The following is a 24,145-nucleotide window of genomic DNA, read 5'->3' on the forward strand; positions in this document are numbered from 1 at the left end:
GGGAACATATGTTTGTTAAAGTGGGCCTGAAATGGGACTTCAAGTCTCTGTCTGTGAAATGCTGAGAAATGGATATTTTTTGTATTGGTGGCTACTTTGTGAATTCAAGAATTTCTGTGTCAGGTGCACACTGACCAGAAGCAAGAGAATTTCTTTGTCATCATAATTCTTGGGGAAGATGATGACCTCCTGTGATGGTCATCATATAGTATAATGGCTAATGATAAAAATACCCTGCTTGACCAGGAGATCAAGGCCCTTATGAGTTCAGATAGTGACAGTTTGAGATGACTGAGAAATGTCTCTTTAGCGTCCCACAAGTAGCTTTAATCTTCTGGGGGTGAAATGCAATGAATATGACAAAGGTACTCAGGATATTTTGTTTTCTGTCTTTGATCAAGATGGCTGATGAATTCTTTGCATGTTACACAGTTTTGTGGGAGAAGACATAAACTTCTATCCTATGTCTGCTAACCTGAGACATTATACGTTTGAGGATCACTTCTGAAGGTAACCCTGCCAGCCACATTTGGGACACCCTAGGTGTGAACTATGCCCAGTCTGATTTTGGAAATCTTTTTGTGTTAATTCAGGCAGGGACAAAGAGTCAAAGCAAGAGAAATTGACCCTTTGGGGGCAAACTCCCAAGATGAGAACAAATCATGAGGGCCCTTGTGGGTCTCTGAATTATAGGGTATACAACCACAACCCAATGTAGGATATGGAAGGTTCTATGGGAGAAGAAAAAGACCCACAATCATTCTGCTGTTCACTTCCGTAGCATTTGTCTGCTTGAAGACTCTTGCTGGATTTACTTTGATAACTCAGATTAGGGGCAATGAGAAAATCACCTATCTCTGAGAATTTCCTGCTTTTCCTTCAACTTCTCATTAAGTCAGAAAAGCCCTATTTTCTCTTAAATATCTGGATAATTATCTAGTTCTTCATTTCATTGTATATTGCTTACAACCTGCTCGACTCCTGGATGTGTGAGCTCGGTTTTCATTTGATCCTGAGCCTTTGCCAAAAACTTGAAATGAACCAGAACAGCTCATTTTTCAAGGTTTATGAAAGTTTAGTTAACATTTGTTTTCATTATTTTTCCCTTTTCACGGACTTTTGGACTGTTTCTGCCTTGGGATTGAGAATTAGAGGAACAGGAAGGAGGGGAGAAAGGGGGAAACTATGGAATCCTGCCAAAAGACTAGGAAAGATGAGGTGTCCTAGTGAAATTTCAAGTCTTTAGTATTAGTTCCAAGTAAGTTTCTTGTTACTGGTATTGTTAGATGCATCGTTATACATAAGGAAGAATAAGTTTTCAAAATGTACTAAGGACACTCTCAATATCTCCATAGTCTAAGCTCCTAGAGTGGGAAATGAAGGGCAGATAGTGGTGAAACACAACAGTGGTGAAGGGGTGAGAGAAGATAAATAATGATAATGTATCCTTTCACAGTACTTAAGTTTTATAAAGTATTTGCCTAATGGGCTCTCTGTGGGATAAACAGTCAAATATTATTATCTCTATTTTGTAGATGAGGAAATTGAGACTCATAGAAAGCAAAGTGCACAGCTTTTCAGCATTGCCAATAGTAGTAGAAAGAATCAACTTTGGATTCTCTTTTCCATAGAATCTCCTGCTTATTTAGCCTTATAAAAGATTTATTCTCTTAGTTTTTCAGGATTTATTCCTGAGTCTGAGAGTCTGAGAACTGGGAAAAATATATGGGCATTTTTTTTTTAAATTCCAAAGAGCATTTTTGAAAGTTAGGTGGTAGGGGCGGCCAGGTGGCTCAGTAAGAGCACCGGCTCCAGTGTTGGGATGACCTGGAGATAGAATCCCAGGCTCAGACACTTAGCACTCACCCAGAAACACCTGGCCGTGTAACCTTGAGCAAGTTACTTAACCCCAATTGCTTAAAAAAAAAAGTTAGGTGGTGTCTATATTCCAGATGATCTTTGTATAAATAGCTGGAGTAGACCCTGGAGGGTTTATCTAAACTCGGAACTTTCTGAAACTATCATAAAGCTGCTTGAGAAGCTCATGTGGATCTGGTCACCCCTGAAAGAACAGCAGCAGTTGATCTCCCTATTGGAGAGACCAGAAATGAATGATCTTGGTACATACAGAGTGCCTTGGGGAGAAGGAGTGAGTGTGCTAGGAAAGCACCCTGGGTAACCACTGACCTTTTTTCCTGCCCTTCCCAGATACATGTCTAGTTCAAGTATACAAGTGTGGAGAATTAAGGAGACTATGAAGGGCCAAATAGCTCAGAATAAGATTTTACAGCTAAAAGGAACCATAGAGATCATCTAATCCACCCCCTCACTTTACAAATGAAGAAATCAAGGCTTCAAAAGAGTCAGAGACTTGTCCAAGGTCACAAAGTCAATTGATAGTAGTAGGTCAGATCTTACAAACCAAATCTTTCTTTGACTGTTGAGCCAGTTGAATTTCATGCTTTTTAAATTGCATTTTTGAAGGTTCAGTATTGTATTTCCTTTTCTACCTTTTTTTTTAAACATACAGATCATTTAATAATTTCAAAAGGAAGAGAATCCATCATTTGAAATATACTTTCTTCTTTGTGATACAGGAATAGACTTAGGAGATAATATTTTTATATCAATTATTTTGATATTTACTATCCCTTTATGACTCTTTTAGAATTGGATGTGACTGAAAGATTGTTTATCCTCATTAATTAGCTCTCATTAAGATGGCCTTAGGAATGAAAAGGTTGCAAAGGTTTATATCATTTATGGGGCTGTGGTAGATCAAAATAATCTAATATTTAAGTCATATCCTGATTCTGTGACTATAACTATGAATAATAATTGTTTCTGCTTCTCTGAAAAGAAACCTACCTTAATTGCTTGAGTCAGGCTTTGAGATCAGTAAGGCTTTGGTCTAAGTCCCACATCTTCTCCTTCAGATTGGACCTATAGGTGGCAGCAACTGTTAGCTATTGAGCTTGGGTGACATGGGCCAAAAGCTCTCTCGAAATACTTGGAATAGTTTTAATATTCTTGGATACTTGAAAATGAAATTCTCCCTAGATTAAAAAAAGGTGGGATACCACAGTTGAACTTTTACTGTTAAGCAATTTGTATGTAGGTTAGAGTCAATGTTTTATATATTCATTAAAAATAAAGTGAATAGAGATACTTGATTTTCTTTGAACTTAGGGGTCAGTGGTTTTGCTGTGAAAGTCTGGAAAGAAAGGGTGTGATTCAGTATCTTTAAGATATAATATTTGGATGCTACTGGACTGTCCTTCCTTATGTCTGTACATCATGCAGAATGATTTGTAGGCCTAGAGTATTCATGAAGGACCTGTATTAAAGGTGTTTATTACCTTATACAGTGGTTTTACTCTGGACATGTTATTTGTGTGTTGCAAAGTAAATTGTATTTTTAGTCCCCTAAGTGAATGTGTGGTTCAAAAGGAACCCTGTAATGTATTCTTTTGTAAAGCAAATAATCTCTTTTTGTAGTATCATTATCTACCCTCTAAATGATCAGTTTTATAAAGTTTGGATTTTTGCATACTGGTTTTAAAATGGAGCATGTCTATACTGGAAAATCTCTTCAATGAATATATTATAGTCTGAGAAGACTAAAGAAATATTACTTTTAGATATGTGTCTATTGGTACTAAACAGGACCCCCAGTATGACTACTCTGAGCTGTTGGCCATCTTCGTGATTTATGATAGCTATAGTTTAATCAATTAGCTAGTTATCTATTGAAAAGACATCTGGCTACACTGGCCATTGTCAAAGAGTTTTAGTAAAGTGTTACTGCAAGAAAATGAAATGGGGTTATTATATTCATTGGGTTGTTATAAGCTTTCTTGCTTAGCTATCTTAAGCAATTGTATAGTTATTGAATGATACCTTAGGAGCATAGATCTAGAACTGAATGCATCTCAGAGGCCATTTGGTTACAATCTTTCATTTTACAGACTAGGAAACTAAGGACTAGGGAGGTTGAGTGACTTGCTTAAGAACATAGTTCCAGTAATCATTGGAGAAATTATTTGAACCTAGATGCTCTAACTCTGCAACCACTATATTATGCTGTCTCTTCATTACCTTCTGCCTATTCAGAATATTTTGGTGTAATAATATTTCTCTCTCTCAATTGGCTCCTGGCAGAACAATATTTTGCCAAATTCTGGGGATCCAGACAAATTTCTATGCTTTTTACCAGTATAAATGGCAACCCATTCATTCCCATCTCATCCTGTGTGATTTTCTTTAATATCTTTCCAAAATTTTTTCATGGGAAGAGGAGGGTCTGGTTTTGTAAATAGTTCACAGATACCAGTGCTTTACTTAGGCTCTCTACCTGTCACCTCTCACTTTCACTATATGAGCTGTTGTTTAGTTGTTTCAGTTGTATCTGACTTCTTGACCCTGTTTATAGTTTTCTTGGCAAAGATAATTGGAGTAGTTTGCCATTTCCTTCTCTAACTCATTTTACAGATGAGGAAAATGAAGGAAACAGGGTTAAGTGACTAACCAAGGGTCATACAGCTAAGTCTTCCTGACTCTAGGCTCAGCACTCTATACATTGTACTAACTCACTGCCCATCATCATATAAGTAGCTCATTGCTTTTTCCAGTTATAGATGTTACTGATGTACTGTTTTATGGCCTCCTAATAGCCAGCATTACTAATCATGATTTGTCATTCTATAGCACATTACCAATAGCGATCCGGTAAGTCATCAACATTAGTAATATGCTATAACCTACTTAATCCATCCCACGTCTTTTGCTTTTTGGAGGGGGAAGGTAGGGCAATTGGGGTTAAGTGACTTGCCCAAGGTCACATGACTAGTTTTGTGTTAAGTGTCTCAGGTCGGATTTGAACTTAGGTCCTCCTGACTTCAGGGCCTGTACTTTATTCACTGCATCATCTAGCTGCCCCACATCCCATGTCTTTCAAATGATCTTTGAATTACTTGCAATTTTAATTCTTCTAGGGTCTTGATGTTCCATACTTAGCCATAGAGTGTCATACCAAAGATATGAACTATTGGAGGAAGAACCAATTCAACAAAAATGTATTAAGTACCCACACTGTACAAAGCACGTATTGGAAAGCACTGTGTAATTTCTAAATGCAATCCAGTCTGATCTCCTTCTCCTATTCAACTCTGGGCCCAGATCATTGTCCATTTCCAGAGCTTGTCCAAACTATATGTACTCTTGGGTTGATTTAATGGTCTACTCAGCTTATAATTGTCATTATTCACCTACTTTTCCCCCATGGGGATTACTAGGCTGATCTCTTTTTAGCAAATGTCAATTCCATTGAATACTACAGGAACATAACAACAGGTCTCAGAAAAGAGGGAAGTAATAGCATATGATGTAATTGAAGAGAAGGCATTCATTTGCTTGGAAGGCAAGATCCTCTTGGTTTCAAAACTGATTTGTTCCTTAAACAGGGGGATCTCTCAGAAGTTGAATAAGTCCTTGGGGGAAAAAAGGTACAATTTTGATTCTAACTCTCAGGAAGAGTGAAATAAGAGACTCTAGAGATTCTTGCAGGAAGGAAAACCACTTTACACTTGAGTTCATTCTACTAAAAGTATTGTAAAAGATATAAGGGAGAACCATACCGTGTTTCCCCGATAATAAGACACTGTCTTACTATTTTTTTTGGAAAGAAAAACACCAGAGGGCTTATTTTCAGGGGAGGGCTTATGTTGTCCTGCCTCAGCTCTCCTCTGCGGCACTGCTCTCAATGGCTCCAGCAAGCAAATCAAAAAGGGGAAGAATAGGATGACACGCTTACTGCTGCAGCTCTGATTGGATGCAGCTCGGAGTGCGGCGTGCGTTTCACCCGGGGGGGGGGGATGGTGCATACAGAGGGTACCGTAACGTAGCGTGTAGCGTGGGGGATCACCTTCACTACAGTAGCAATCTCAATAGGGCTTATTTTCGGGGGAGGGCTTATTTTAGAGGAATCTTACACAGTAAGGGGAGGGCTTATTTTCGGGATAGGTCTTATTATCGGGGAAACACAGTAGTACCTTATCAGGAGCCTCTCTTTTTCTAGGGGGAGGTATAGCAATCTGTTAGTACCTCTCTTACTCTTTATTTTCTTATGGATGGATCAAAGCCCCTCTTTCTTTCCCTTGGGGCAGCTAAGTAATGCAGCAGATAGAGGGCTCTTGTACTTAGTGTCAGGAGGACCTGAGTTCAAATCTTTCCACAGACTCTTACCAATTGTAAGACCCCAGGCAAATCACTTAACTTTTCTTACTCTCAGTTTCCTAATCTGTAAAATGTTCTTATTTTACTGGGGCATCATAAGGTCACATACCTCATAGGATTGTTGTGGGGAACAAATGAAGATAATACATGTGAAGTGCTGGATCATCACCTCTGTCCTGCCCACTAAGCATGGCTGTAATTCAAGTTTCCATCTAGAGTCTCTCCTCTTTCCCCCATAAAACCTTTCTCTTGTCCACCTCACCAGCCCCAATGAGTTGAAGAATCATCTTATCAAACAGCTTGAAGCTTTATATATATATACATGTATATATCTTATCCCTCTCCTGAGTTCTAGTTTCACGTCGCCAAACACCTGTTGGGTATTCCTACACCAGATCTCATTTTTCCCCCTCAAAGTCAACAGGTCCACCTGGAAATTATCTTTGTTCCTAAACCCATCCTTCGCCCCGATTTTCTTATTTCTGCTGAGAATACCACTGTCCTTCCAGCCACTCAGGTTTGAAATGTGTGAGTCAATTTCAACTCTTCATTCTCCCTCACATCTCCCAAACTAATCAGTTGCCAAATCTTATCTATTCCCAACAAACCCAACTACAGCACCCCCTTTATTTATTATCACTCAACTTTACCCCGATTCCATCCCCTCTTACCAACAACCCTTCTTGGCTGTTCCCCTGAGTCAGCTCCTCAGGGTGACTATTATCTAACCACGACCCAGGAACTCACAAGAGCTCCCCACCCAGCACATTTCACACCCTCTCCCTAGATCATTTTCTGGCTGTGGTAGGTGCCACCCTCGAGGGCAGTGACCAATGAACTATAACTCTTCCCTACTATTTGTTTTTAATAGCATAGAGTAAATTGGCAGGGTGTGAATGTGATCTTCCCACAGATCTCATTACATTACATTTTTCTACACACCTCCAAATTTCTGGGTACCACCATCCTTCTAGTCACTTAGGTTCACAGCCATGGTGTCCTGAACACATCACTCTCTTTCACCCCATAAAGCCAATCAGTTGAACATCATCTGTCTCATCTGTCCCTTTCTCTCTAATTACACTGCTTCTACCTTAGGCCTTATCACCTCTTGCTTGAACTATTGGAATAGCTTTCCAAATTGTTGTCTTTGACTTAAGTGTTTCCCTTCCCTAAACCATCCTTTTATATAATTGCAAAAATGATAAACCTAAACCTGCCATTCTCCTATGCAATAAACTCAACACTTCATTGATTCTAGGATCAAAAATTATTTTGCTTTATTTCATCCTTTTGAATATCAATTTTATGTTTAATTAAAAAATAATACACACATGTAGGGGTTGTGATCAAACCTTTTATTGATAGTAGTGTGTGATTAAAAAAAAATTAGAGACCACTGTTCTATGGAGACAGAAACAGCTGATGGTTCAGTGACTCTGGTCCTGGAATCAGGAAGACACTTATTGTGTGACCCTGAGCAAGTCACTTAATCTCTGCTTGTCTCAGTTTCCTTAGCTGTAAAATTAAGATAATAATGGTGCCAACCTAGTAGGATTGTAGTGAGATTGCAAATGAGATATTTATAAAAGTGCTTATCACAGTGCCTGGGCCATAGAAGGGGCTATGGAAATACTTATTCCCTTTCTCCTTCCCTCTTCACTATGGGAAACCTCTCCTCTTCACCCATCTTATTTGATACTACTTCCTTATCTCCAGGAGTATGATGGTAAATGTTTAACAACTGGGTCTCTAGGGGAAAAAAATGGGATGAAGGACACATTTTAAAGTTTAACTTGCATAATTAATATTTTCCCCATCACTTTCTTATGTCTAGACAATCAACAAAACAATAAATCAAACCCTGATTTGTAATGTTTGCTAATTTCTATGGTGTAAATAATCACATCGAAAATTTCACAATCATCTCCTACTCCAAACCATCCAGGGGCCTCTTACAGGGTCTTGTACTGTATTTCTGTATCTGTGTCCATATTTTACTCTTCTCTTTTTGAGATTATTTTTCCTATTGTTTTTATAATCGACCAAACTTAGAAATTACTTTAGACATGCAGGTTCAATAAGAATAACTTCTTACTGAATTCAGTTGAATTGTTAAGAATTGTGTCTTTAGTTTATTGAAATCATTTTTATACATTTGCATGCTTATGCTTGTCTAGCAATTTTCCCCAACATCCAAATAATAGTTATTATTTATATTTATATATATTATGCTTATAAATTTATAATATTTATTATGTCTTTCTCTCCTTTTCTCAGCAAATCTATCTCTAATTATTGAGTGAGATTCAGCCTAACCTAGAATCCTATTAATCATTTGCTTAAAAAAAATTGATAGAATCTAGTGTTTGAGAAGGGGAATCAATTAAACCCTGGTATCTCTACCAAGAGCAATGTCCAGAACAGTTTCATATACAGGAAAAGGTTACCTGCTTTCAGAATAAGTCGTATGCACCCAGGACAAAATGAATCAGAAACTTTTCGTGTTTCCTCTAATAAAAATAAGGTGAATTGGGATAACTCAGCCACTAAGTGGATTGTGACCCAATTTATCCAGTGTGACTCACTTTGCAGTGTGAAGTGAGTGAAGCTGTGATAACTGCAAACTTCCTTTCATTTTATGCCCCTTGACCCACTCTGAGGATAAAAAACTACATCATCCTGAGAGGAAAAAAGAGAGATAAATATGCTGTGAGTATCACCCAATACCTCAGAACTGATGACTAAGAATTGTGATGGAATGGAAGCCTCCTATGCAGAAAGGCCAATCTGTGAGTGGTAACTCTTTGAAAACAAAATCTTGGCATTCTTAAGTCTTATTTGCCTTGCCATTTTGTTATCTAGACCTCCAGGCATTGCCATCCGGCTTGCTAGTGCACCCTGAGGACCACCAGGCTTTTTTAGCCTCCTTGCAGTCGAACCCTCCTTTGCATGATGCTCCCCTCCCCCCATTTAGTGTGTGAAATCCTTGAGACAAGGGACTGTCTTACTTTTATATTTGTATCCCTAGTGGATAACAGTGCTTATCACATGGTAAATGCTTAACAAATGCCTTTTCATTCATTCATTTGATCATTCATTCACTCTTATCCCACAAACGATTTTTTTGTCCAGTAGGTCCTATGCCCCAACCATCATATATCTTGATTTACCAATCGGATTGCAGAAATTGAAATAAAATGTTGGCTTTTGTTGGAATTCCCTGAAGTGTTACCTGACTTGGGGAAACTCTTATGGTTGACTCTGGGAGAAGTCTCCTCCCCTCTTCTGGTATCTGCTTGCTGAGTAGCTGATGGCTTCTGTGGCTGGAAACATTAGACAAGGTTTGAAAAGGGGTGTGGAAGCAAAGAATGGATTCTTAGAAACTGACCTACAAAGTAAACATTTTGTATGATGACATCATCCTCAAGCTGTGTGTATTACTGGGCAAAGGTTATCAGATACATCAAGAAGGTGTGTTGGAAAACAATATATCACTTGACTGTCAAAGACACTGGTCTGAGAAGAACACAACTCAAGACTAAGGCTGAGGGATGAAAGAAACTCCTTCCAACAGATGGGTATTTTCCTAAAGAGAACTTCCTGGCTGTCACAGCACTAGAAAATATGGTTCCTTAAAGTCATTGATCTTCCTATTGATGGTTTTATTAGCCTACCAAAGCTTAGCTATATTGGGATAAATTGTAATACCTTATTGAAAAATGAAATATCCTTTTTCTGCTGTTTTAGTTTAGAAGGTACAACTCAAGCTAGACTCTGTATACCTTTTTGTTTGTGTTCAGTCATTTTTCAGTTGTGTCTGATTCTTTTGACACCATTTGGCGTTTTCTTGGCAAAGATTCTGGAGTAGTTTGCCATTTCCTTTTCCAGATCATTTTACAGATGAGGAAACTGAGGCAAACAGGATGAAGTGACTTGCCCAGGATCACATAGGTAGTAAATGTCTGAGGCTAGATGTGAACTCAAGAAGATGAGTCTTCCTGACTTCAGGCCTGGAATTCTATCCACTGTACCACCTAGCTGTCTTGTGTGCCTACCCCTTTAGGGCCTAACATATTACTGGGTTTTTTAAAAATGCAATTGTGATTTCACAGATATAGGGGATTTGCAATGAGGAAACTAATGCACTCATAAAAAGGAAACCTACACCTGCTCTGTAATCTAGAGTGTGAGAGAGTTGCTGTAATGGAAATGCAGATTTAAAGATCTTCCCTGCCCCTAGGCTAAAGTGCACCTGGAACCTGGGGTGGGAGGCTTGTTTTTCAGTAGATACTTTTTGATTGGCCAGTGGGTCAATAAGGTTGTTACATTCTCTGAGCCAGGAGAAGGCTATATAAGCCCTGATGTGTAGCTTTGTTTTGGGACTCACTTTGAGAAGTGTTCTGTGATTTGATCTGAATTCTGGGAAGCCGTTGTTGAGAGTCCCCCGGCTTTGAAAAACCCAGAATGTGGAAACCCAGATGTTGACTGGGTATGGATGTAATGGTTGGACAGTTTGGAAATCTGTCTACTTGATCTGTTTCTGTCTTGATAATTATGCCTGTATACTTTGAGATTCAGGGTGCTGACCTTTTCTCCTGAATAAGGTAAACGATATATGTCTGACTGATTAAAGTAACCTTGTTAACCCATTTTGAGTTGCTTTCCTTTAGCAAAGCAGATCCAAGAACCTGTGGTAGCTGCAAACCCTGAGGACGCTTGGGGTGCTTGCTGCTACAGTTGCCTGAAAAAAGGTAGACTTTCCCAGGGTTAGTGATGTTCTGTGTCAGAGATAGGATTGAATACGTGTCTTCCTAACTCCAGACTACTCTCTAGTCCTCTATGTTACCTCTTAACATATTATTAAGATCCAATAAATAATGATAAATATTTTTCAGTTTCTACTTTATGGGATTATTTCTCTGTTACCAGACAACTCATTGTGTGTTTTTTTTCATCTTCCTGTTATATAGGAGGCATCATGGCACATTAGATGGATCTGACCTCAGACTGCCAGGCCTTGCCACTATCCCTGAATGTGCACTCTCTTATATGTGTCATCTTTACTATTTAGAGAGTGAATTCCTTGAGAGCAGGAACTGTCTCACTGATCTATTTGTATCCCCAGTCGATAGCAGAGTACTTGGCACACAATGAATGCTAGTTATAGAGTCAGGAAAACTGAGATTCAAACCTTATCCCCTGACACTTTCTAGATCTGTAACCATGGGAAAGTCTCTGTGCCTCAGTTTCCTCATCAGGAGACAATAATACCTCTGGTATCTACCTCACACGGTTGTTGTGAGGCTCAAATGACAAATGCCTTATAAGCTTTAAATCATTATATAAATGTAATTTATTATTAAGATTTGTTTTTCTTATACTGATGGGGTCTTTAACTGGGGGTCTGTGAAATTTTTTTTCTTTAATTTTGATAACTATATTTCAATCCTTTGAAATACTATTTATGGTATTTTATTTTATGCATTTAAAAGCATTATTCTCACAGAAGGAGCCCATAGGCCTTGCCATCTTGCCAAAGGGAATCATGACATAAAAAAGGTCAAGGGTATCTGTGAGTATTATAGAATTTAGGCCTGGAAGGGACATCAGGGCTCATTTACTCCACTGCCTCTCATTTTAAGGATGAGGAGATAAAGACCCAGAGACTCACACTTATTGAAGATAGTATAAGTGCCAGGATAGTATAAGATCCAGGTCTAAATCTAATACGCTCTTGACAACAAAGTCTCTAGTTCAATAACAATGGATTTGTTGAATGTTGCAGTGAATTGACTAAAAGTTTTGGCTTTGCTTAGTTTCTAGACATTGTCTACATACAGCCAACAAAATGGATGTGAGTAGCCCAAACAAAATTGGTCCAGATGGGTGACCATTCCTATAGTGTTACCATCCCAGTCGAGGCTGTGTTATAATGGGCCTGCATGGAAGTAGATTGGAAGGCTTATTTCATTCTTTGTTTCTTCAGAGCCTGACATAGTGTCTGGCACACAGTAGATAATTAATAAATACTTGCTAACTGATCAGCTGGTCACTAAGAATTACTGGGGCAAAATGAATTTTTGCTACAGTCAGGGCTGTCATTTTACCAAAGTTATCTATAGGTTCAGTCTGTCTAAATAGAAGTTCTTGGCTTTAAGAGTACCATACCTTCTTTGGCTTATTTTTAATTTTTAGTTATTTTTATTTTACTTAAATTCTCAATGCTCTCTAGGGCTTTCTTTATTCCTTACTTACTCATTAGTTCCATGGCACCCAGGACTCTGTTATTCTGCGTTCCTACCACCAATGCTCCTTCTTTTCTTCTCTTTAATTTGCAGCAACTCAACTTTCACGGTAAGAAAGAATGCTTCCATGTTTTCTCTATCCTTGAGTTTCTCCATGGCATTACAGGACTCCAGCTGCACTCTTGAATAGCTGAAAGTATTCCTTTGAAGTAGGGCTTTGAACAAGAGATAAGGAAGAGTAATCTAACTGGGGCCTGTACTGATAGCCAACAGGGCCATCTTGCTACTTAAGTTAATGCAGATTGTATGCCATCTGGTATCATGCAAACATGAAAGCCAACCCCAAATCATGGAGAAAACCCAGATTCTCTCTCTCATTTTCAATGTCTTCCTCTTCTACTTTTCCTCTCTAGCTGTTTAATGCAAATACTTTTCTGTTTCTCTCTGGCTATATCTATGTGAGACAAATATATACAAATATAGCATATACTGTGTTATCTGACCCAAGGCTTTGCCTTTCATTTTGATGGTCAGAGTGACCTGAAATGAAGCAGAGGCATAGTGGATGCATGGACCCATTTTTTTCTGATCAAATAGTTTCCATCAAGAATTCCAAAGCGTGGGCTTTAGTTTAAAAACAGAACAAAACAAAACAAAACAAAAATCTAGCTTTTAAACATTAGAAAGATATCCCTGAGTAGAAGGGAGAAAGAATGGAAAAGGAATTTATTAGTTCCATGAAGAAGGAGGAGAACGAAGAGGGAGAAGAGATATGGGAAGAGACCAAGGTCCAGTCAGATTCATGCTGGAGAAAACTTAGCAAACCAGTGGGTTCGTTTGGTAATATGGAAAAAGGACTGGATCTGGGACCAGAAGACTGGGTTTAAATCCTGGTTCTGTTATTATTCCTCATATAATCTTGGGCAAGTTTCCTCATGAGTAAAATAAGAAGGTTGATCAGGGATTCTTTAACCTTTATTTAACATGGATACTTTGGGCATTTCTGTTGAAACCTTTGGACCTCTTCTCAGAATTAGATTTTTAAATGCATAAAATAATATGTATATATATATGTATATGCACATGTATATGCATATGTGTGTTTACAAAGGAAGCAAATTATATTGCAATCTGGTTAGCAAAAACAAAATAAAACAAAGCAAAACACAAGTCCTTGGGCCCCAGATTAAAAATTCCTGGACTAGATTATCTGAAAGTCTCTTCTAGCTCTGATTCCTATGTTTCTCCCTATTGTCCTTAGTGCCTCAGTTTAGCTACCTAAAAAGGGTTACAATGAACTGTTAGAATTGGGCAGTCTCAAAAACCACAGGAAGGAAGGCTTAGGACTCCACCCCAAAGGTATAACAATTTCTTCCTTTGGTTTTTCAGATTGTACACTTGAGAACAGTTGAAATGGATCGTCTGGAAAAGCCCATTCTTTGTTCAGATGTTTGTTCAAACATTTTGCTAGACCCTTCTTATTCTACTGCCCTGAAATCCACACCCATGACTGTTCTCCCGCTAGATTTCACTCTCCATTTTGCATCCTTTACCTCCCTCCCATAAATCTAAGCTCGCTCAGCCCCTGTATGGCACTTCACTGTAGGCTTTGTCCAAAAGCATAAGCAGGGTTTTTGAGCAATTGCTTTCTTCCCTGGCTGGCTGGGGCACGGCCTACACAGGTTGCCCAGTTTCCTGCTCCTGCAGTGAGGGTGCAGTGCGTTCCTGCAGTCAGACAATGTACTGTCATGCGGATTACACTGATTAGCTTTAAGACAGCTCGGTAACTGGAGCCCTTTCAATGGTCTCTCCGGAATCTGTCAGGTTGACTGTTCAAACACTGGTTTTTGGGATCCCCTCCAGCATTCCTTAATGTAATCCAGGCATGTTATTGCAGGTTTTATTTGAGAAGGGGCTACTTACTTGTCACTTAGAATATTTTCAGTTTTAAGTCAAAACCTCCTCAACCACACACACACACACACACACACACACACACATACATACACACACTCACACACACGCAAGTCTAGTGGGGAGAGGAGAGGAATAGTGAGAAGATGGGGAATGAAGTAAAGTCAAATTCAACTGCCAAATATATGCAAATCCCACGTGTGCTCTGAAGAACGTATTCTGGTTTTTAATATGGAAACTGTTCTGGTATGGAAGTGAGAGAGAAGTTTTACATTTCTTAGTAAAGCATAAATCTCAAGGAAATCCACCACAGTGCAGTCTATGCAAGTAGCTGAAGAACGAATGGCTACCCAGATGTGAAGGAAGTCCTCTCATGTGAGTTTATCAGAAAGAGAGCCTATTGGAGTCCTTTCTTGGCAGTTTGGTGTAGTGGGGCCTGAAGTAACAAGACCTGGGCTTGAATTCTGGACCTGCTCTTTACTTCCTGTCACACCTTGGGCAAATTACTTAAACTCTCAGGGCCTCATCCGAAAAAGGGGGGAAGGGCCCTTTGCAGATCTAAATTCTCTATTCTTCAGGTTCATGAGAGTGTACTAGTCATTACAGGATACCATCAGGGTAGGACTGACTCTGCCAAACAAGCCAGGCAAATTCCCAAGATGTCAGTGGCATGTTATTATTTCTATATTATGCAGCTTATTCCACACCCCATTAGGCCAATGGCCAGTTGCCCTCTCTGGTGGTTATATCCTAGTGACTCACACTGTCAAAGATGAAACATTTGGAAGTTACTTATCTGGCTTATTTAAAGAGCAAAATATATAGATATTACTATTAGAATGAAAGTTACAGGGGTGGCTAGGAGCACAGTGAATAGAACACCGGCCCTGGAGTCAGGAGGACCCGAGTTCAAATGCGGCCTCAGACACAACACAAAAACTAGCCATGTGACCTTGGACAAGTCACAACCCCAATTGCCCTACCTTCTACCCTCCAAATAGCAAAAAAATACTTACAAGGATGGCGTCACTTTTATATTTCTATTACCAGTGCTTAGATCAGTATCTGGTGTAAATACTTAATAAAATTTTATTTTATTCATTCATGTGAGTTTTCAGATCTGTGCAAAATGTGAATTGTTGCTGTTATCTTCTGTTCTCCAAATAAAAGGAAGATTCTCTGAGGTCTGAGTGGGTATCTTTTCTGTAGACTTCAGCCAGGGGCCTATTTCATAATTGCCAGACAACTTTTTTTCCTATTCCTCATTCACTTACCTCTAGTCCAACCCTAAATGCTGTTATTATTGCCTAGACTATATTGGCAGAACAAAGGATCGGTGTGCTGACATATCCTTGGGAAGGCCTTTTAAAGGGTATAATAACTCTGTCTCTGTACTTAAAAAAAATCTTGCATCCCAGCAAAGCATGGGCTCAGAACTTACAGTCTGGTTACCCATTTTTGTCTAGCACATAAGACATGGTAGAATGAGAGCGTCCAGAGCCTTAAGGGTTTAAAACCTCTTATTGTTAGATGGAGTGCAATGTGTAAGTGCCTTCATTTATGATGATGATGATAAAAATAGACTTCCCAGCTCTCCCTTCCCCTTTCTTTCTTCCTAAAGCCACACAGGGAGAGAACATATCTCTTCTTTTCTCTCTCCATCTCTCATCTCTGTCCTCTTTCACACACACACACGCATGCACATATGGAAACGAGTACACACGTGCACACATGCACACACCTGAGTTCTACTCAAAAGGAAGCAGAGAAATTGCTCTTTTGCTGTCAACGGTCTTAATGACTGCTTACTTCCATGCTTTACTTTAGGATGTCAGATCATGAGTTGTATGGATTAGAAGTTCAGTTTTAAACAAATCATTCACTGGGCCTCATAGAACAGAAGTCAGCCACAGCATTTAGGTGGGCCCTCCAAGCCCAGGACCTTCAGAGACAGGCCCAAGTTCAATTTGACCATGAATGCATTAAAATTGCAATAAAACAGAAAAAAAAATTACCCCATTGTAGGTTTATGTTTCTTTACTCTATAGATAATCATTTTATGTATATGTATGAATATTGATAATAATAACTAGGACTTTTGTAGTACTTTGAGGGTTACAAAGTACTTTAAAAATATTATATCATTGTGTCTTCATAACCACCCTGGGAGGTAGGCAATATTACTGTCCCCATTATACAAATGAAGAAACTGAGGCAGATAGAAGTCAAGTGACTTATCTAGGGTCACATAGCTAGTTTGTATATTTAGCTATGATCCTCTTCAAGAACAAAGGACAAACAACATCTTTGACTTTACATTTGAAATTTGGTTAGTCGTCAAACTTTGCCTCAGACACTGACTAGCTGTGTGACTGGGCAAGTCATTTAACCTCTCTGTGCCTCAGTTTCTTCAATAATGAAATGGACTCAATGATGTCTAACATCATTCCACATCTAAGTAGGTGATCTTATGACCCTATGGCCCGATCAAACTGGTAAGCAAATCTTACCTTTACTTTGTATTATACAAACATAGCCTGAGATAAAGTTTATAGTTGATAAAGTATTTCATGGCCATCGAAAATGATCAGTTAATCCACAAGACCATGGGAAAAATGGAGGAAGATGAGAATGTAAGAAGCCTATATCTCCACATCTCAGTGATACTTGGTCCAATTTGCCTTTTCTTCCTTCTAAAATTTCTTCTTCTATCCAGGCTGCTTTCAGCAAGCCCCAAGATAAACACTGGCCCATTTGTTTTTCTGCTATTTTTTTTTTTTTGGTTATTTTCATTTCCCATGTGTTCAGTGTTCCAGAAAATGCTCTTTAAAAATAAATAAAAATAAATACCCCTTCCCTCTACACCAACTGCAGGCCTCCCTGTTGGTTTGTTGCTTTTCAATGTCTTCTTTGCCAGGTTTTCCTCAGCTGTTGGGCAGCTCCTTGGTGCTGCCAGTACAATAATCCCCCTCCCCCTTCACCGATTAATTTTAGCTAGAAATTGTGTAGTAGAGGAGAGATTCTGATGTGTCTGAACATAAACAATATTGGCCAATCAGCCAATCAGCCTTGCCTGTGGTTCACTCATATTTTTCACTTTTTTTATTTTCTTTTTTTTGAAGTCAAGGGTTTTTGTTTTGTTTTGTTTTGGTTTGTTTTGTTTTTTTGGGGGGTGTGGTGCTAAGAAAAAGTTAAGTCTAAAAGGTCCAAGAGGAAGCCCCAAATGGGCTGTTGTGAGTGTGGATGCACACACACACACACACACACACACACACACACACATTGATACAAAGCAGCAAATAAAAAAAAAAAAAGAAATACGAAATACATCATCCCTTGCCTGGTTAGCAGTCCAGTCAGAATCCCAGATGAGGAAGTGCTGCTTTGTCCCCAACTAAAGCCTTGTTTTCTTGTTCATTGTCTTTCAGGGTAAAATCTGGTGAAAATTCACCTGTCTGATGCAAAGTTAAACTGCTGACTTGAATGTGGCTGTATGGGAACTTGGGTTTATTAATGAATACAACATACCCTCTTTGATTCGAAAGCTTTCACCCGGCTGAAAAGATTCAAAAGGCATCGCTTCCTGCACCAGCGGCATTCCTTTATCCATCTCAGTGGTTCACCCCTACCCAGCTGCTATATCTCATTAACAACCATTTGACCACTGCAGCCGACTTGGGAGTGTTGACAGTTGAAAAGACCAGGCAGGCGCGGGCAGGCCATCAGCTATGGCAACAGGAAACTGCCCTGAAGACAACACAGGGAAAACAGCAGCTGCAAAAGCCAAAGTCAAAGTGGACACAAAGAGTCTCCAAGATCCCAGATGTGTCTAAGGTTATCAGTGGATGTGCATTTTTCTGCATTTGCACATAGATTTGTTATATTTATGGATCAGAGGGGATATAGCTGTCACTTAGGAGCTGGGCCCACTGACATCCTGGAAAGATTTTTGGCTCATTGTTCTGTGTGTGTGTGTGTGTGTGTGTGTGTGTGTATGTGTGTGTGTGTGTGTGTGTGTGTGCATGTGTGTGTATATATATGCCTCTTGTCACCCAGAGATGCAAAGATATCAAGGCATGAATTCTTATATACATATAAACCACACTTACAAAGGTCCATCATTATAAGCTTTTGAATGCTACCAACTTTTTTTTTTTTTTTTGCAAAGTTAGACTTAAGAAAACTTGATATAGGGGTGGCCAGGGGGCGCAGTGAGTAAGAGCGCTGGCCCTGGTGTTGGGAGACCCAGGATCGGTTCAGGCCTCAGATTTTTGTGTGGCACCCACTCAAAATAACTGGCTATGGAACCTTGAACAAGTTACTTAACCCCAATTGCTTAAAAAAGAAAACTTGATATAAATAAAGGAACACTCTAGACTTTTGTCCTTTGTCTCAATATATCATGTTAGAAAGAAAAGGAAAAATCATGATATTTTCTATTATACTCCTAAATATGACTAGAATAAGCTTGAAACATTACAATAAAGGCAAATTTATCATATTTTATCATATATTAATATTGGCTTGTATTATATTGTATTATAGGTGGTCTACCACCTATTTTACTATCAATTTCCTTCATATTCAATGTAATTCTCAGGATGGCAAGCTGACTCTAGGTACAGGGGTTTTTGTTTTTCTTTAAACAAATTCTGTTAGCACTGCTTTCCCCACCAATATCCTCTTAAAAGTAACAACTAATAATTGGTCACCTTCTCAATCCTGCCTTACAAGTACATTGTTGTCACTGAGATACAGAAACAATCCTACCAATAAATGACACCACCATACATTTTAGAGAGCACCTGTCCTCCAAAGCCCTCATGGGGGAAGTACTAATTAGGCTGTCTCATGCAACTTTTTAAATAACTCTTTTCAGATCTTGCCTTGTGGTCCACATTCAAACCTATAAAAAGCATTTTCACAGGATAAATGGGAAACAGTTCAAAACCATGGTCTTTCATCCATAAAACTATAAAGAAAACGATCCCTTTAAAAACAGGAAAAAAAGGTCACTGTAATTGGGGAAGCAACAAGGCCAAATTTTTAAAGACGAATTTAGCAGATAGCAAATTGAGTTAGCTGACTAAGCAATTCAAAGAGTTATACATTAATCCCCTCTCATCACCATAATGGACAACTTTAGATCCCATTTCCCTGAAGAAGTGATATTCCTCATTATTTCAGTTTATAGATAAGTAAGTAAGCATTTTTTTTTGTGGCCAAGAATACAAACAGGGCCCTAATACAGCAACAACAATAATAATGATTAATATTTATATAAGATTTTCTAAATTTTTTTTCTGACTGTCATTACAAGATGATTGCTCAAAAGATTTTTAAAAGGCATGTAATTTAGTAAAAATAGTTTGGTTCTTCTCATTCATCTAAAGTTTCCCCACCAGAGAAAGTTTCCTGTGTAAAGAGGGGAGGGAGAGCGGCACACCCAAACCTTCTCTCATCTACCTCTTTTTCACAGTGTGAAAAATCTAATGTTTTTGCTCTTATAGTTATTATAAGTTCCTTGAAAACAGGGAGTCTTTAATTTTTGTCTTTGCATCCCCAGTGCTTGGTGTATAGTAGGTATTTAATAATTGTTTGTTGATTGATATGTTTGTGCTTTGAGAGAAAATAAGAATGTGCCAACAGTCTCTGGGAATTATCTTCCTGCTAGGGTGTCAATGACCCTCAAACATCTGTGAAGCCATTCATGAGTCATTAAGGACGCATTCTGGCAATGTGGAGATAGAGGATCGGGGTTCAAATCCTGCCTTTTATGTTATTACTTGTGAATTTGGACAAATCGCTTGGAGCTTCAATTTCCTCATCTGTAAAATGAGGACGTTGGACTAAATGACCTTTGAGGTCTCTTCTAGATTTATGACTCTTTGATTTAGCCATATTTATATAGTGTTAGGTTTAGTCAGAATCAATCAAGGAAGAAAACTCCAGAAAATTTCCTCTAATTCCCTCCCACTTGAAAAATGACTGGTGTCCCGATCTGGAAACTTCAGGTGAATCTAGGTCTCTATCAAAAGGGCCTGTTTCCATGACCTGGCCAATAGCCCAAACTAACACTGCTATGCTGAATTCTACTGGACAGAGCCCCTGTATAACAGACACATTCACAAGGTCCCTGTTTCTTTAGCAGTCATTCTCATTAATGACATGCTGTCCTTAAGGTAAGATTTTTATGTAGAGCCCTGTACTTAAAACCTGTACAGTATTCAGCGTTCTAAATAAAATTTGCCACGGCTTTTAGAATGTCATGCTGTTGATGTTTGGGCATTTTATAAATAGTGTTGTTATTGGCAGTTGGTACTTTGGTGGTGGTGGCAATAAACAATAGGGCTCCAGTCAGTTTAGAGTATAAACTGTGAAGTGCAGTAAGTTGCTCTGTGAACCACACATATTTACAAGGTATTAAGGTAAAATTTTGTTAACTTATGAATTTATTTCTCAGCTATCTATCACCAGCTTAGCTTAATTTAACTATGACCATCTATAAAGGAATCTACCTTAGCCAACTGGAGACCTATCATTTATAGGGTCTACCTGTGAGAGCTCCAGCATACCTTCCATTCTTCCCCATGTCTAAAATATCCTCTTTCCTTTCCCTATCCCAACCTGTAGAAATTTTCTTTAATACTTTAAGTTCCTTTTCAATACAAAGACTTTCCTGAACCATGTAAGACATACCACACTTGTGATGTCACTGGTTTAGGTAAATCCAAAACTTAAAAGGAAGGGTTTGTACTAGATGACCAATGATGAAATGTCTTTTCCCAATGTAGACTGACATCTCTGCTCTGTAACTTTTAGTATGAGAGGGTTGCTTGTGATGGGGTACAGGCTTTGGGAACCCCCTTCAACTCTCCTTGAATCTTCCTACTTAATCTGACATTACATTCCTTTGCCTTTACCCTTAACCTAGCCTAGCCCTCCATTGTATGTTATTTCCAAATAGCCTTCCCACATTTAATCCCATTCTTTTGGTTCCTGGACGCTGCCCCTCAGGTTACCCCAGTCTACTGGCCACTCCTATCAAGATCTTCTCTGGACCCCTCCTCCAGTCACCCCAGACTACTTGCTCCCTCCCACAGTCTTTCTGTATATAAGACCCATCTTGCCTCCATGAAAGTGCTCAGATTCAATCTGGCCCTTTTGCCAATACAAGTGTTACAAAGACTCAGATTCCTTAAGAGTCTAGCCAATGCTGAGATTTCTTCAGAGTCTGACCAATATGGCAAGTCTTTAATAAATTTCATTTTTCTTTGGCTGAAGGAAGGCTTGAGTTGAATTCATTCAGGCAGGACCTGTGTGTCACTATTTCCAGCTCCCAACACCCCTAAACCTCAACACTTGCAGCAATGGGAGATCGTGTGCCTTGCTTAGAGTCATTCAGTCATTATGTGTCAGCAGGGCTTGAACCTAGGTCTTACTAAAGTTCTCTACCCTTATGTCAATTTGCCTCTCTTCATGTACTGAGAGTGTATTATTTGGTATCCTAGCTATTTGTATATATTTCGTATCTCCCAACCACTTACTGCTTACTTATAGTTGTAGACTTCATGACAACAGTTGCTATATATCTAAACCTTGTATTTCCCCTAGCACCTAACATAGTGTTCTGTACATACTAAGTGTCTGTTAAATTAAATTGATTGTAATTTAATGAATATCAGAGTAAATTAAAAACAAGGACCACAGTTACATTAAATGCATCTCCAATAGAGACAAATGACTGACACAAATAATACTAAAAAGTTTCTAACACTTTTTGTTGCCCAACATCTCATCTAATACTCAGACCATCCTTGTCAGGTAATAAGTATTGTTATCCCCCTTTTTATAAATGAAGAAACTGATGTTCAGAGATATTAAGTGTTGTTTTCATACACAAATAGCTAACTCAGTATTAGGGATAGGTTTTTGATACAGATTCCAAGTCCAGAGTTCCTTTCACTTCCTTCCTTCCCTCCTCCCCCCTTCCAAAGAGAAAGAAGGAAAAAGACCTAAGAATTGTGCAAAATTCTAGAAACTGCCACGATCTGGAAAATTTGAAATCTAGCCGAGGCTTTCATACTCAGTGTATAAACAAAGTGCATACTTCTTCGTATAAAAAAGAATAGGAGAACAATTACTTGGCAGCCTGGCCCAGTGGATAGAGTGCTGGTCTCAGAGTCTCAAAACTGAAGTCCTCTCCTCTGTCACATCCTGAATGTGTGACCCTGAGCAAGTCATTTAATGCCTCAGTGCCTACAGGCACCTCTCCAAGACTGCAAATTGCAGAGAAGGTGTAGATCTGGCTCAGTAGAGAAAGTTCTTCCATGGGTTCTCCCTATGATGATGAAGACACAGGTCCTATGAAAAACAAAAATTATCTAAGTGTTAGTTGAATAAAGGCTAACAATAAATAAGAGAGTAAAATGTGGCTTTATTCTAAAGCCTTAGAATAAAGGTTAAGACAAATGGATGCATAAACCTTGATAATGGTCTATGATAATGCTGAGACAACTCTGAGATCTATTGATCTGGCAACAACACATCCTTTCCACTTAACGGCTATTTTTTGGGCCCTCTTGGTTCAGAGTGAATGTAAATAGTAACTGTTTCTCTTTTGGCCAGCAACCCTGAGGGTCTTCCCAACTGGAAGGTTTATTTTTTTTTTTTTAATTAAAGGAGCCATCCCTTGACTCACTTCTTAAAGAGGCCTATTCACTGAATGGATATTAAGTCATTCAAAGTGAGAACCTGAAAAGACCTTAGCTTAAAAGGGCCAGAGTCTCCCTCTGAATTCTGGGACATCTCCAGCCATCCTGATGAATATCTGGCCCTTGGAACCAGATGGCTCTGGAGGAGAAAGTGAGGCTGGAGACCTTGCTCAGCCCTCCCTCAATCAAATCAAAATCAACTGCAAGTCATGTCATTATCTCCCTGATGTTAGGGTGTTCTCTGAGAAAGAAGGACAAACACAATAACATTCCCAAATCTTTGTCACCTGCATATCTCCACTTGGATATACTGCCATTGCTTCATGATCAACCTGTTTAAAACTGAATCAGAATCCTGATCTGAAAGGGTAGTATGGTTTAATGTCTCATCTCTAATACAAACTGACTGTGTGAATCTGGGCAAGGTACCAACTGCATGCAGTAGAGGAGAGAGGGAGAAGAATAAAAGATACCTAACAAGTCTTAGAACCTTGGTGTACTATTGATATAATTAGGAAGTGTGTTCCTACTGTCCCTCCCCACTTCACCCCCCCCACCCCCTACACTTCCAGTCTAAGGTCTTACAACCTTACCCATCAACTACTTTAATTATTCTCTGTTTGGTCTCCCTGCTTCTAGAATCTCTCTCCTTCTCTCCTATAATTCATTTTGTGAATCACAGACATGTTAGTCTTCCTAAAAACTTACTTTACACACATAACCCCCTCTCAAAAACCCAAACCCATACCGCCTACTCTCAATAAAGCACTGCACAGGAGAGAAAAAATTTCAATAAGTAAACTAGAGTTAAGGTTCCTTGAAGGCAAACGCTGGTATGTTTTGATTCTTTGCATCACTAGTAACTAGCACTGTGCTACAACTAAGACAGGCTTTAAAAAAATTTGATGCTGATAATGAAGGCTGTAGATGCACAAAAGTTACTTATAAAAACAAACAGATAACAGTTGTTAGAGAAGTATCCAAAAAGTACTCATAGAATCTATATTCCTTCTTGCACACACACACACACACACA

General features: G+C 38.9%; 1 long non-coding RNA gene across 1 annotated transcript; it reads left to right on the forward strand.

Annotated features, from left to right (window-relative positions):
- The first annotated feature begins 422 nt into the window (after positions 1 to 422).
- On the forward strand, positions 423 to 18,745 carry LOC138141789 (uncharacterized). Its single transcript, XR_011163262.1, has 2 exons — positions 423 to 510; positions 17,825 to 18,745. It is a non-coding gene; the product is annotated as an uncharacterized lncRNA (long non-coding RNA).
- The last annotated feature ends 5,400 nt before the right edge of the window (positions 18,746 to 24,145 follow it).

This window comes from Petaurus breviceps, unplaced genomic scaffold, assembly GCF_028583685.1.
Source record: "Petaurus breviceps papuanus isolate PSGF00001 unplaced genomic scaffold, PetGlider_PUasm1.0 90491, whole genome shotgun sequence".
Taxonomy (NCBI): Eukaryota; Metazoa; Chordata; class Mammalia; order Diprotodontia; family Petauridae; genus Petaurus; species Petaurus breviceps.